We start from the raw sequence: 15,994 nt of genomic DNA on the forward strand, positions 1-15,994 counted from the left end.
GTTTCTTTTTTTTTTTTTTTTTTTTTTGCCTCATCTGTACCCAGTGAAATAAAATTTAGAAAAGTATTCCTGCAAATGTGCTAGAACCTGTTTTATAATCTGCTGATACTTCACATTGCAGATGACAATCATCCCAGTTTAAAAGGCAGCACTATGGAGATGGGCTTTGTATTGTTAGAGATATACATGTTTTGCAGATCAATGGTAAAAATGAAAGGAAGGATCAGCAATGTTACCTTCCCCCACGAAAAAAAGAAATCATCAGGATTCTTACCTGCCAGTGGAGGATTATATTCCAAATCAAACCAAGAGTCAGTTTATGATTTCCATCTACTATGTCAGTGCTTCCAATATTCACTAAATCAACCTGTTAAAGATAAAGGGGAAACATTTGAAGGAAGGAGACAAAATGTCTGTTTGAAAAGAAAACAAAATGCAAAGGTAATTGCATTTATCTATTTCCAGAGCCTAAGCAGCATTATAGCTTTTTAAAAATAATCTATAAATGAAACAAACTGCATTTGTAACTGCACTTTCTGTAACAAACAAGTGTCCCCAAACACATTTACAAAGAGATAGGAAATGAGTGTACTTTAGTGTATAAATAAATTACTGCAGATTAAAGAGTCCAATAAGAGTATCTCCAAATAAAATATATAACAATGATAACTCATAAAGGATGCCTAAAATTAAAAAGTGCTTCCTAGGACATAATTGAAACTCAAAAATAGAAATTTCATCAATCCTTTTATCTAGCTCAGAGGAGTGCTATTGTAATTAGGGGTGACTGCGTTTGACTAAAATGTCCTTGCTTTAGAAATACATGTTAGAACTCTACTAAACAATGGAGCTAATGGCCAGCTCTCTTTTCTCTATCTAGGACTGGGTTTGGGAATTAAAATCTGGCAGAGTTTTATTTTTTCAAGACAAATCCCATCTCCTGTCCTTCTTGCTCCTAACGTTTTTTTAGGTGGAGTCAGGTTACACATAAACATCAGGCAAATGAGCACATGAAAAGATATTCAACATTACAAGCCATTAGGGAAATGCAAATTATAAACATAAAGAATTAACACTACATACTTATCATAATGGAAAAAGTTTAAAAAGTATAGTGACAATATCAAATGCTGATGAGGATATAGAGAAATTGGGTCACTCATGCTTTGCTGATGGAAATGTAAATAGTACAGCAAATCTGGAAAACATTTCCAGCAGTTTCTTACAAAATTGAACATGTGCTTACCATACAATCCAGCAATTGGGCTCTTAGGCATTTATTCTAAAGCAATAAAAACTTCTGTTTATACAAAATCCTATACTTAAGTGTTCATACTAGCTTTATTTGTAACAGCCAAGAACTGGGAACAACCCAGATGCCGTACAAGGGTGAATGGTTAAACATATTGGTACATCCATACCATGGACTACCACTCTGCAATGAAAAGGAACATCTATTGATACATGCAGCAACTTGGGTGAATCTCATGGGCATTATGCTGAGTGAAAAAAACAAAGCCAATCACTGAGGGTTACATACAGTATGATTCTATTTATATAACAACTTTGAAAAGACAAAATTATAGAAATGGAGAACAGAGTAGCAGTTGCCAGAGGTTAGGAACTGAGGTGGGGTGGGAGGGGCAGGTGGATGTGTTTATAAAAGGGTAGCACAAGGGATACTTGTGATGACAGATCTGTTCTGCACTTGACTCTGATGGTGGATACACAAATGTACACATGTGATAATGTTGTAAAGAACTAAAAACACGTGGCCACACACACAAAAAGTACAAGTAAAACTTGGGAAACATAAATACTACTGGTGGATTGTATTAATGTTGATGTCCATGGTAATATTATACTATGATTTTAATGTATGTTACCATTGGGGTAGAGCTGGGTTAAGGGCACACATGATCTTTCTGTATTATTGCTTATAACTACATGTGAATTTACAATCATCTCAAAGAAAAAGGTTAACTTTAAAAATGAGTATCCAGGGATACTTTAAAAAGAGAGAATATCACAATAAAGCAAATATGCAACTTCAGATTAAGGTCTATACAATGGGGGTGAAACTGTCAGAGCAAGGGCTGAGGGCTGAGAATTCAGATTTCTCTCCCTACTTACTATCCCTAGGCTCACTGATCCCTTTGCTTGACTTTTCTTTTGGCTGTCTCCAGGACTCTGCCATTTTGTCTTGTCCTGAGGTTATTGACCTGAGAGAGTTTCCCATTTATCCTCCTCTAGATAGCTTCACTAAATAGCCGAGATTCACGTTGGTTAAACCTTTCATTCTCTCAGGCTCTAAACCTTTACTGAACTAAGTCTCACTTGGATCTGTCTTTCCCTCTTGTCTCTTCCTCCTTCCTCTTACCATTTTCTCACTCAATGCTAAAATATATTCCTTATCATTCATCTTAATTTTCTAAATCCTATTAATTATAACTTTTAAAACTATGAAGCTATGTGGGAAATCCAGGTGAAAATAATAAAAAGGCTACTCTTCAGTTTCATTGCCAAATCACTCCCAATTACTCCCCACGTAAACTTATTTGTAGGTTCAATGGATAATCTAATACTTAAATTTATTTTTATATCCCAACTATATACAAATTACTGATGGGTGGGATTAAAACAAATAATTGATACAGAAAAATTTAGAATCATTGAAATAAGGATAAAAGATCTAGATACAAGTCCATAGTTTAATTCCACACATAATTTATAGTAGAGGGTATTACTAAGCTATGCAATAGATTACATGTGAGGATGGTACCACATGGACATTACAGAGAAGTCAGCCTGAAGTAAATGGACAGCATATAAATGGACATTTAAGTAAGGCTGTATTGAAGAGTGGATGAGCAGAAGTCCTGAAAGCTGGTTAAGGTGAAAGACCTTGATTTTCTTGGGTATAGGAAAGTCAAGGTGATACTGCCATTGTAACACATTACACGTCTGCTTATTTCTACAATGCAGATGCTTCTCATTGGACAGCTGAATTTTAGTAGTACCCCATGCAAATTTTTCCTAATTCAGTGCTGAAGTAAATATCAGAATTTCAAATTACTGGGCATTCACATAGATTTTTTTCCTATACATGCAAACAATAATTTGCCATGATACCTTCATTTTAATTATACAAAGTAGATACAACAAGTTTCTAGAATTTAGATCCCAGGGGAGATTAATAACTCCTGAACAAGAAAGCACCATCATCTACATTTCATCTGGGGATTCCTCATGTGGCAGTAGAGGGGAGGAGTTCTCCATGTGGAAAAGATGCTATAAATTTAAGAATTGATTTACTGATTAATTCATTCAACAAATTCATATGTCAGGCACTGATGTACTTAGAACACAAAAGGGATGAATACTCCTGCTTTCTGGAACTTAATTATAGTGACAGTGAGAATCAGACCATATATTTTTGAAGATCCAATTATTTAAATAAAGAACATGTGATTTTTAGAAAATAGATATACTTGGGGAATCACTGCTGGTAGTTAAGTTTAGACTTGCCATAGGGATCATCCTGGGGAGACTAAGAGCAAGCAGCAGGCCCTTAGATACCAGCTGCCCCTATCCACTCTCATAAGCTTGTTCTCTGTGTGAGCAGGGAGATGATTCCTCCATTTAGTTATCCCCATAAAATCCCTTTTAAAATCCAATCTATATTATATCAGGGACTGTGCTCAGGCCTGATAAAGAAGACTAAGGTAGAACCCCTAATGTCAAAAAGCTCACAGCAGGTCACAAAATAAAAGTTAATTAAAATTAGGTAGGATCCAAAAATTCCGCTTCTAGGTATATATCCAAAAGAATTGAAAGCAGACTCAAACCGATATTTATACATCAATGTTCACAGCTATTCACAATAGCCTAAAGGTGGAAATGATCCAAATATCCATTGACAGATGAATAGATAAAGAGGACATGGTGTATATATACAACGGAGTATTCTTCAATATTAAAAAGAAAGGAAATTCTGATACATGCTACAACATCAGTGAACCTTGAAAACATTATGCTAAGTGAAATTAGCCAGCCATAAAATGAAAAATATTATATGATTCTACTTAGGTGAGATACCCAGAATAGTCAAATTTATAGAGAAAGAACGTAGAATAGAGGTTACCGGGGGCTAAGAGAGAGGTGATTACAGAGTTTTTTTAAACAGGTAAGAGGTTCAGTTTGGGATGGTGAAGACGTTCTGGAGATGGATAGTGGTGATGGCTGCATACATAGGGGAATGTATAATACTAATGCCACTCAATTGTACACTTAAAAATGGTTAAAATGGTACACCAATTTTTAAAAATGTTTAAAGTGGTAATGTATATGATATGTACATTTTACCACAATAAAAATAAATAATAAAAAGAAGCCACTGGCGCACACACACATGCCTTAGACAATATCTAAAGGAATGTGCCTGGTTGTGTTCCAATAAAACTTATTTATAACCACTGGAGGAAATTAGGTAGGCAACTGTGTCTCATGGACGCCCAGTAGAGAAAAAGAAATTTTTGTGACAGTGTAAGCAAAAGAAAGAGGAAATATTCAGTGTTGACCGAATCTGTAAAGAAGGAATATAAAACTGGAACAAATAAAGGGGGGGTGTGGAAGGCATGCCAAGAAGACACATGTGACTAAGGATATGGGGGGCAAGCGTAAAAGATATTACGTGGTTGGGAATTAGAAGTGTTGTACTCAGGGACAAGGCGGCATGTGTGAAGTTGTTAAACAATCTGGGGCAGGATTATGAAGAGTCTTAAAAAATCTCAAAGAATGCAAGGAACAAGTTAGGGCACTATGAGGTAGAAAAATAATAATACCAGAGAAGTTGAACAGATCTTGGCTAATTCTTATGGGCACTGAGAAAAAACTAGCTGAGATTCATTATAAATGTCTCTAACTAGTACAAGGACGCTTACATTTTTGTCAGGGACAACAAACCTTTTCACAATTCTCAACTCTAAGAAATGTGCATTTTATAGTAATATACTGCATCTTTAATTACAACTTTACAAGTGATGCAGTGATAACCATTTGGCCATTTCTTTTGTCAACCTTCAATAAACAATAAGAGCATAGTATTAAACCTTAGTTTTACAGGGATATTCTGTAGACAGTTACAATAATGCAATCCAATTTATGTAACTTTCTGTTGATTTGCAATTATATTTTGTTATTTCACTTTTTTTATTGCCAATGTTACTCACTATACCATCCTATCCAGTAGGCCAGTTTTGTTGGTGGTCCTTGCCATAGGGTGCAATGAGTAAATAGCATGGCTTTTAAGTGGTATTTCACTCATATATTCTCAACTGTGTGTGCCTTAGAGGGTAACTCTTATCACACTGCAATTATTACCAATCATCATTCCTTTCTAAAGGTTCATATTCGATCAAGTCATGTTGTCATAGGTGGGTATTTTGTCATCCTGTAGTTGGGTTGTAAGAAACACAACTATCCCCATTTTTTGAGTGGTAAATTATATGTTAATCTTTGTACTGTTTTCTATGTCTGTGTGTATGCACATATGTATGTATGTATATATAATTTCATTTTTGTTCTTTTTAGAAATATTGTATTTCTTTATATATAAGACCACACAAATATTATTCTACACAAATGCATGAATGAGATCTTATACATGCCTCTCCTATTTTTCTTGAGACAAGTTTTCTTTTCCATTTTGCTTGCCCCACTTTCTTCCCAACTTCTTTCCTAATCTGACCTAAAAAACTCCCTATTCATATGATCAGTGTATGTGTGAGTGTGCATGTGTGATATCCTATAAACACAAATTTGTGAGGTTTTATAGTCTACAGAAAATGGCATATTATTCAGGTTCTATTGAATATTGCTTTTACCAAACAATAATCACTTTTATTTGTTCATTTTCATGGCTAACCCATTTGACTCTCAATTTTTGTATGCTTGGTGTTGTTAATAATGCCCCATATCTCACCATGTAGCTATGAATTATATTGATTTTTTAAAATCATTACTAGCTCTTCTCAAATAATCATCACCATGCCGCACAATTGCTTCTCTGTTTTCTTTTACGTAGTTTTTTCCTAATATATGCTCTGGAATTATATTTTCCAAGGATTATCAATCTAATTTCCAAATAACTATGAAAAGGGAAAATAAAAATTAAAATATGTTAATATCTATGTTAAATGAATAATTATGTGTCTGTCTAGTAAGCAAAACAAAAAACATTTATATGACATATATGCTAATAAATGGATTCTGTGTGTGTGTTGGGGGGGTGTAACAAGCACAAAATAGCAGGAAATTCAATCTTGAGGTCACTGAGGAGGCCCAAAGTTATGTTTCCCTGTTTTGCAGAATGAAAGCATCTGATACCAAATGAATAGGTGTGAAAATTGATATTATGTGTGAAAATTAAATAGCATGCATTGAATTTTTGCAGAAACAAGTTCACCTCCACATGAAGATTGGCTTTAGGAGTTCCTGCAAACAGTTCTGAGACTCTACTCAGAAAGTAGCATTAGATTCTGGCTCAGAGTTTTGCAGTGTTATCTGTGGAAGATGCTTTACTCAAACATAATTCTGGAATACATAGAAAATTCTCACCATTTGCTTTTTTTTTCTTTTGGCTGCACCGCAGCACACAGGATGTTAGTTCCCGGACCAGGGATCAATCCTGGGCCCCCTGCAGTGGAAGCGTGTGGAGTCCTAACCACCGGACCACCACGGAATTCCCTCACCATTAATGGAACCTTACTGTGGCTCCAGCAGAATATTTAAATGTGAACTCATAGGAAAAAATCCCTTGGGTTAGGATGAGCAGGCTGTAAAAAAATGCACCTAGGAAACTTAAGGAATTGGCTTTTGGAATACAGTAGTCTATTGTTATCCATTTTATAGGTGTGAGAACACGAATTGAAGGGACTTCGTATTCTGTCCCCACATTAGTAGCTAGACTAAAATATCTGATTTTGTACAAAAATTTATATTTAGTAATTCTATGATTAATATATAAGTATTTCAGAGAGCACTGCTCCTTCCTGGTGTTCTACCTCCTAAATGAGTTTACTAACCACTGGGCATGAGGAACAATTCTTTTCCATTGCTTATTCAAGAGAATAATGTTTGTTTTATCTGAGGTTTTGTTTTATCCCCAGTTCCTTCAAGGCTTGGATGCAATCTAGCATTGTCAGTAATATTTTCTACAAGCTAAATTTAGATAGCCCACGGTGGTTATATTGAAAGGATTTATACATATAATAGTGATATATGTAAGATTTAAGAATACTTAAGAAAACCATAAGATTTAAAACGAACCTGAAATGTAATGGTTTAGTGAAAGGAGATTACTGACCTAGACAAGTTTATATTATTTTTGATTAGCTTTACAGGAAGAAGAATAGCAGAATGAGTTCATCAGACATAAACTTGCGCACAGTGACTTTGGAATGAGGAACATTTGACATTTAAAAAATTGCAATAACCAGGTCAAATAATGAAAATGGAACTTCTCAGGGTAAAACAGAAGGTAAAAGATAAGAAAAAAGATAAATAAATGCAAGGGAGTGATATTCCTGTGATATATCTGACAAGGTTCTAAGGAATAAATCTCTTACAAATTTTCCATGCTTTTGAAATTTTTGGTGGTGGCAGGGAGATGGATAAACTTTTCCAGTTTTAGTTTGTAAATAATTTAAGCATTTGCATTCCTAACGTGGATGTTGTAGAAAGTTATATCTCATTCAATAAAGGAACCATCATCTTTCCAATAAATGATATTCTTGCCTTTTTAGACAACCACTGAGAAGGACATTTCATAACTACAGGGACTAATGAAAACACATCTTGTATCATTCAGCCAGTTGATATTAGGTTAGGGCTAGGAGGTTCCTCATATGTTTCAAAGGATGTGGTTCTTCCAGATCACTTCAGATTTCAAGATTTATCCTAAGGAGGAGTCACTTTTGTTCCTTAATATGCAGAATACAATCTGAGCTTTTACTTTCATTAGGCATGGGGTAAAGGATAAGGGTAAGCAGTCTTTGTACTTATCAGTCTTCGTATGTGCGTTTAAGTAACTGAAAAATGCTGCAGATTAAATCTTATAAAATAACTTCACATAGAATGATAAGATTATAAAAGGAACCATGAAATATAATCTTTAAAAGTTTGAGTGGATTTCCTTAACCAGAATCTTAAACAATAACTAACATTTAGGGAAAAACCATGCATTGGGATTTATCAAATAAACAGCCCTCCTAATAGACCTCATGCAGATACATCTACCTTCTATATATTTGGTTCTTTCAGATTCATACATTTCTTTCTCATAAACTGTTTATAACAGAGAATCTCTTTCCAACACTCAAGACAAATAGGATTTGCTTTTTAAATGTGCTAAGTGCCTTTTATAAAACATCTGCCATCATGTAGTCAAGCTAAAGAGACTTCTCCATATTCAAGAGAAATTCCTCAAGCATTTATATAATCCTTCCAAATATAATGCATTTAAAAGATCAAAAATTCAGAAAAAGCAAAGGAGTTTCACTGCCCTGAAGCATGTGCTTTTATACTGTGTTTAAGGTTCATATAAAATTTTAAGACTTAAGGGCATAAATCATACCCACTTTTGCCATTGAAAGATGCATGTATTGAATCTTTTATTATTAAATGATGAATAGTTCAATATATACAACATCAAGGGTAGGCTGCATTGGCCATTGTGGCCTTGGGTCTCTACTGGCAGGTTTTTTTTCTTCCCTCTCATATCTCTACATTCAAAATGTTATTTTTTATTTTAAACAAATATAGAAATTTGCATTGAAAAATACCTTTCAAAAGCACATTTTGACGTAGAATACATCATAAGACTTAGTACTGGGAATGCACTATAAAGATACTACCCCCTAACTTCAGTGACTAAGCTTTACATATTTAGTCATTCATTAAATATTTTTCACCATCCACCATATACCACATATTAAGTGTTGAGGACAAAGACGAAAAAATAGACTGTTTTATCAAATTGCTTAAAGACTAGTGAAATGAGTTAAAATTTCTCTCTATTTTGGATGCATTTATGATAATCATACATCACAAGGTAACTCTTAACAGAACTGTGTTTTTGTTTGTTTATACATTTCCTCTTTGACACTAAAGATTTTAAGCAGTTAATTTAAAATATCTCATAATGTTAAGTAAATATAAACATTAAAATGGTGAAAGAATATTGAAACAAATATAGCAAAATAGAAATTTCAATGCAGGTAGTCTTATTGAACATAAGATGCAGAACTAAACTTTTTGGCAAAGTAGCTCTTATAACTAAATTAAGCAAAATTTCCTAGATGGAATATTGTATACTAGAGGGCATCATTTGCTGCCCTCTATAAAACTGCCCTCAAAAATGATTTCACAAGATAGAGTAAGATAAAAGACATATACACTTTCAATATAATATTATTTAACTTGAACTTTTATAAATACTATGTATCTTATACCTGGCAATATAGAATGCCACTTTAACGACAAGAACCCTACGTAACCCATGCAACTATGGTCAACTAATCTATGACAAAGGAGGCAAGGATATACAATGGAGAAAAGACAGTCTCTTCAATAAGTGGTGCTGGGAAAACTGGACAGCTACATGTAAAAGAATGAAATTAGAACACTCCCTAACACCATACACAAAAATAAACCCAAAATGGACTAAAGATCTAAATGTAAGACTGGACACTATAAGACTCTTAGAGGAAAACATAGGAAGAACACTCTTTGACATAAATCACAGCAAGATCTTTTTTGACCAACATCCTAGAGTAATGGAAATAAAAACAAAAATAAACAAATGGGACCTAATGAAACGTAAAAGCTTTTGCACAGCAAAGGAAACCATAAACAAGATGAAAACACAACACTCAGAATGGGAGAAAATATTTGCCAACGAATCAACGGACAAAGGATTAATCTCCAAAATTTACAAGCAGCTCATGCAGCTCAATATTAAAAAAACAAACAACCCAATCCAAAAATGGGCAGAAGACCTAAATAGACATTTCTCCAAAGAAGACATACAGATGGCCAAGAGGCACATGAAAGGTTACTCAACATCACTAATTATTAGAGAAATGCAAATCAAAACTACAATGAGGTATCACCTCACACCAGTTAGAATGGGCATCATCAGAAAATCTACAAACAACAAATGCTGGAGAGGGTGTGGAGAAAAGGGAACCCTCTTGCACTGTTGGTGGGAATGTAAATTGATACAGCCACTATGGAGAACAGTATGGAGGTTCCTGAAAAAACTAAAAGTAGAATTACCATATGACCCAGCAATCCCACTACTGGGCATATACCCAGAGAAAACCATAATTCAAAAAGACGCATGCACCCCAATGTTCATTGCAGCACTATTTACAATAGCCAGGTCATGGAAGCAACCTAAATGCCCATCGACAGACGAATGGATAAAGAAGATGTGGTACATATATACAATGGAATATTACTCAGCCATAAGAAGGAACGAAATTGGGTCATTTGTAGAGACGTGGATGGACCTGGAGACTGTCATACAGAGTGAAGTAAGTCAGAAAGAGAAAAACAAATATCGTATATTAACACATACATGTGGAACCTAGAAAAATGGTACAGATGAACCAGTTTGCAGGGCAAAAATAGAGACACAGATGTAGAGAACAAACGTATGGACACTAAGGGGGTAAAGCGGGGGGGGGGGGGTGGTGGTGGTGGTTGTGTGATGAATTGGGAGATTGGGATTGACATATATACACTAATATGTATAAAATAGATAACTAATAAGAAGGTGCTGTATAAAAAATAAATAAAGTAAAATTTAAAGAAAAATTAGAAAAAAAAACCCCCTATGTAGCCAGAGCTTTCTAGTTTTCAGCCATGTATACTGATTTCAAGAAAAAAAAAAAAAAAAAAAAAAACACTTGGCAACAGCAATGGCAAAAAATTCTAAGATACATGACTAACATTCATTATGAGAAAAATGTTCAATTATAATATAATTTGTAGCCATATTATTATTATCCCAAAAGATCTCCATGTGTACAAATCAAAGTAAATGATTACCTCAATTTTAAGTTGAATATGTAAAGAAAAATATAATATTTTTTCCTTGATGCAAGAAATGTATGGGGTTGGCGGAAGGTAAACAATTCACCTTATGAAATTATTTTCATTGATAACTAGCTTCATTTTAAGAGGAATAATTTCATATTGCATCGGAATATGAATTTAAAGATTATAAGATATGCTTGTATATATTTTTATGTTCCATAGAAGAATATTTTGAAATAAGTGCAACTATTTCTATTAGTACATTTCACAGATGACAAAGTAGAACCAAAGTCATGAAATTATTTGACAAAGATCCTGTAGTTAGTGAGTGACAGGGTTAAATGGATACACTTCTTCTGGATCCTTGGAATCAATATATATAAGGTGCAGACGTATCACAGGCCTATTGTGTGGACTGAAATTTTAATATAAAAAATAATACTTGTCTAACATAAATTAAAAATTTGGAATTTATATCTGAACACTGGATTTTATGAGTAATAAATGGAAGCAGTTTATATTTGGTCAAAGATATGTTCTGACATACCCCAAAATACATTAAATGGCTATTTAAGTTTCTGAATAATTAAAGGACACATAAAATACTACTCTTAAAGAACACTTTAGAATCCTCTTTATCTAAGATCATATGCCGGGAAGAGTGAACACTATATCATTTTTCAGATCAGTGACATTTGACAACCATTCAATCTAATTCAGTGACAATTTTCAATGATGTGATTAATTGAATATTTGAACATAGCTGACATTTGAATTTTCACCCTAGGCTTTTTAAGTACTCATTTTGGATTTGTGGTTTAATAATGTACAACAACAGTCTTATTTTCTTTGTGCTATCTCACCTTGTATAGTTGAAATTACTTGGTAAAATTGTGCCACTTTTTCATAGACAATTGATGAGAGTAGTGAACATAATTATGAGATTTACAACTGTGTCAGCTAATATTAAATCACATTAAATCAGTAAAGTCCCAGTATATGCCCAGGGTATGATGCAACACTCTATTTTTTGTCAGGTTCTTTAAAATAATGATGGAGTGCATTCCATGACCTCAAAAAGGCACTGGGATTCATAAAGTATACACTTGGAAATCTTGGGATGGAAGAAGAGGAAACAAACTGGGATCAGCCAATGAATGGAAGACAGGTATCATAATGCATCTGGAGGACAGTTCAAAACACCACAGACAGTTAAATCTCCCTACCAGATTTTTAATGGCTAAATTCCTTTACCAGTGAAAAAAATCAATCATTATTCAACTTTACATAAAATGATTAAAAATGCAAATTTGTATTAGAGGAAACTCATTGACTGGAATTTAATTATATCTAAGGGAAAAAATCTACCAATAAACAAGTTCAAATGACCCACTAAATATTTCTTTACATCTGAGAGAAGATGGGGTTAGAGACCTGTAGAACTGAATTCAGAATGTCTGGTGAAAGGGGACTACCCACAAACAAGAGCGGAGAAGGATAAAGGAATGATAGAATGGCAGTATGAGAGATGTTTCCCTATTATCTGAGATTTGCTCTATCTACCTTCAGTAAGTTACAAATAAATGGAAGCTGTGGATACATTTTATCTTGAGCTAGTATGTAGACAAGCACAACCACTTGGTAGAGTCATCCCCTGTTTCACAAGATTTTGTATTTTCTTTTGTTTGCTTTTTTAAACCACGGCCAACTTTATTTCAAAAGTGCTTTGCTCTCAGCAAATATTGTGATAAAGGCATCACTGCACTTAGAAGTACTTCTTTCTCAATAAGTGTTTTTCACAAATAAATTATTGATAGCAGGGATAACTTCATGTTAAAACAGCCACCAGAGAGAATGCAAATCAGAACATAAATGTGGTGTCTGAGCTCTACAAAGCTAAGTTGTGAGTGACATTTGAGTGAGGAGTGTAAGTTAGAAGTCAGGAGAGAAAAGAAAGGAAACTGAAGCACAGGCTCACATTGAGTTGCTAGTTTAGAACTAGGGAATATGCTAAAACTAGTCATTTAAGGCAGAGGAAGAGGCCAAATTGGAGGAGGGGAGGAAGGGGTGGGGAGGGGAGGAGGAGAGGAGGGGAGGGAGGAAGGAAGGAGACAAAATGAACTTGACCTAAGAAGATTTTGAAACTACCACAAATATCTTTTCAAAAGGAAGTTTCTAATATCCCTTTAACAACAAGGGAGGGCCAATTTTTTTCAGGTGATTTTAAAACTTAGGTTTGTGAACAGATTTGTAGAATTGGGAGGCCCCCTCATGATTTTCTATTAGCAATTATCAATTTCTTAAAACTTTGAATGAACTTACCACTAGTTCCATTGGACCCAGAAGTCTTTGTAAAAAGTTTGTTTGGTTTTGTTTTATGATTTCTTAAGTTCCTTTGGTTATTGATGTAGGTACTCTATATTCCACTGTGTTAATTCTTGTAATTTATGATTTTAAATAGAATATAATCCAATTTCATTGCTTTTTTATAATCAACATATAGTTCTGTGTAGATTCCATTTTTGGTGTCTATATCTCTTGTACCTATTTTTAATATTTTCTATGTTTAAATTGCATACATTTGATTTATTTCCCTCTTTTTTCTGATTAAATTTATAAGAGATTAGTCTATTTTATGATTTTATTACAAGGAACTAATATCTTAAATTTATCTAGTGTTTCTTTTTTCTAACTCATTTCTTCATTTATCTTTTATTTCCTACTTTCCTTAGAACATTTTTTTCTTTTTTGTAACATTTATGGTTGAAAGCTAGAATTAATTTATTTTATCTTTTTTTTTTTTTTTTTTAATGAAGATAAAAGCAAAGACAAAAATTGAACCTCTGGGTAGAACCGAGGCCATTTCTCATGGGTTTTCTCATGCAATGCTTTTTCCTATACAAACATGGATTTGTACTCTTGGTTTCTTATACATTTTAAATTAATCAAATTGAATTTTTTTAAGTATTATTAATTTCTACTGTTATATTATTATTATCAAAGATTATGCACCTTAAAAGTTCTTTTTATGTGTTTAATGACATTTTCACTATATTCTAATATATTATCCATTTTTAATTTGTACATATGCCAAGGACGTTTTTTATATGTTTATCTTCACCTATGCCTATAGTAAGTTTTATAGCAGGGTAGAAGTTAGAGATAACTCTTAGTCTATCTTCCTTTTCTTATTCTGGTGTTCCCCAGAAGCATGGGAGAGTAATGTCAGCTGGTTCCAAAACTAGCCAGAAACCACCTCCACTCCCTGTCAGCAAATGGGGGAGGTGGTACGGCCTTAAAAGTGAATGGCTTCCGAGACTTCCCTAGTGGTCCAGTGGTTGGGACTCTGCACTCCCAATGTGGGGGGCACCGGTTCGATCCCTGGTCAGGGAACTAGATCCCACGTGCTGCAGCTGGGACCCAGCGCAGCCAGAATAGATAGATAAATAAATAAATACTTAAAAAAAGAAAAAAAAAGTGAATGGCTTCCTGCTACACCCAGCAAGGTTGGGCCCTGGCCAACATTAGGGCTCTTAACGTAGAGATTCCCAAGTCTTCTTTTGACCAGAAAAAAAACCAACAAAAATAGAGCTATCTGAAGGGCTGGGTTTTCTCTGATTGCTCCCCCTCCCACATTCTTCACACCTTCTTTGCTTGAGATGACCCACCTAGTATGAGATGGCTCCATCATCCAGGATCTCTTACCCTCTGGCTTCTAGCTAGGTTCAATCAATGAGCAGCACTGGCAGACTATTAGAGGACTGAATAGAGAGACTAAGGTATCAATCTCCCACCTCCTCCAGCAGGCCATGGTTTGAGGGTAACTGCATTCTTTAGGTAACTATGGTTGCACTTGCCATCCAGTGGACCCGCTCCCAAGGTTAGAGCTTTCATTGGTTTAAGGTAACAGCTCTCTCCTTTTGTCTCTTTAGGTTTAGGGGTAGTAAAGCCTATTAACTGAGGCTAGTCTCTGGGTGCTTCACCATTCATTGTTGGTTCCTTTAATCCTGCCCATATTTCTGTATATATTCCTTTTATTACAGTCTTTTCAACTTTGTCTTTGCATAGGCTTTCTGATTCATTTCAGGACTGTTAATGATACACATGGCTTCATGAGATGACTTGGGCTTGGATAGTGACTATATCAGTGGATAATTCAATGGACTAAAAATGAAAGGCTTTTCCCCTGCCTATAAAAGGCACCACATAGATCTACTGATGTCTGGCCATTCCCTAGGGACAGGGGAAATCATTCCTAATAATGACAAAGTTAGAATTTTCTGAATGCCTGTTTGAGAGCTTAGATTTGGATTTGGTTCATTTAAATGAAATTATAAACTACTGTTTTCCTTGCAAATCCAACCTTATGGGAGAGAAGGTTTATATATAATTCACACAGATTTTATAGAATCATCTATGCTTGGGAGTGTCAATAGGTAGAAAATCACTATTAAATCTACAGTTTATGTTATTTGTATTCTCGACTTTTTTCTTTGCTGCTAACTGTGTTGTAATCTAACAATGGTGAATTAAAGGCTCTGAATAAAAATATATTTCCATCATTTATTCTTTATGGTTTTAGCAGTACTTCTATTATGCAGTAAGTTGTATTATGTGTTAATTATTGATTTCAACTTTCTTGGATAAAAATGATATTTTCAAATACTTATAAGTTTATCTTTGTTATTAATATTCTTATCTCTGACTTTTAAAAGAACTTGTTTTATTACCCATTTAATTTATAATAGCCTTTTTATGTTTAGTCATTTTCATCTCACTTAGAACTAAATTCAAACCCTAACCATGGCTCCCCATGTTCTCCTCTTCCCAGCACCACCCTGCTACCTCTCTGATTCCCTACTCTACTACATTTTTTTCCACACTCAGTCCT

General features: G+C 34.3%; 1 protein-coding gene across 1 annotated transcript in view; it reads right to left on the reverse strand.

Annotated features, from left to right (window-relative positions):
• DMD (dystrophin) overlaps positions 1–15,994 on the reverse strand; it is a 1,739,631-nt gene that overhangs the window by 1,718,786 nt on the left and 4,851 nt on the right. The window contains exon 2 of the mRNA XM_068533304.1: positions 275–367. The gene's annotated coding sequence lies outside the window, so the exon portion shown is untranslated. The remainder of the gene's footprint in view (positions 1–274; positions 368–15,994) is intronic.

Source organism: Eschrichtius robustus, chromosome X, assembly GCF_028021215.1.
Source record: "Eschrichtius robustus isolate mEscRob2 chromosome X, mEscRob2.pri, whole genome shotgun sequence".
NCBI classification, from domain to species: domain Eukaryota; kingdom Metazoa; phylum Chordata; class Mammalia; order Artiodactyla; family Eschrichtiidae; genus Eschrichtius; species Eschrichtius robustus.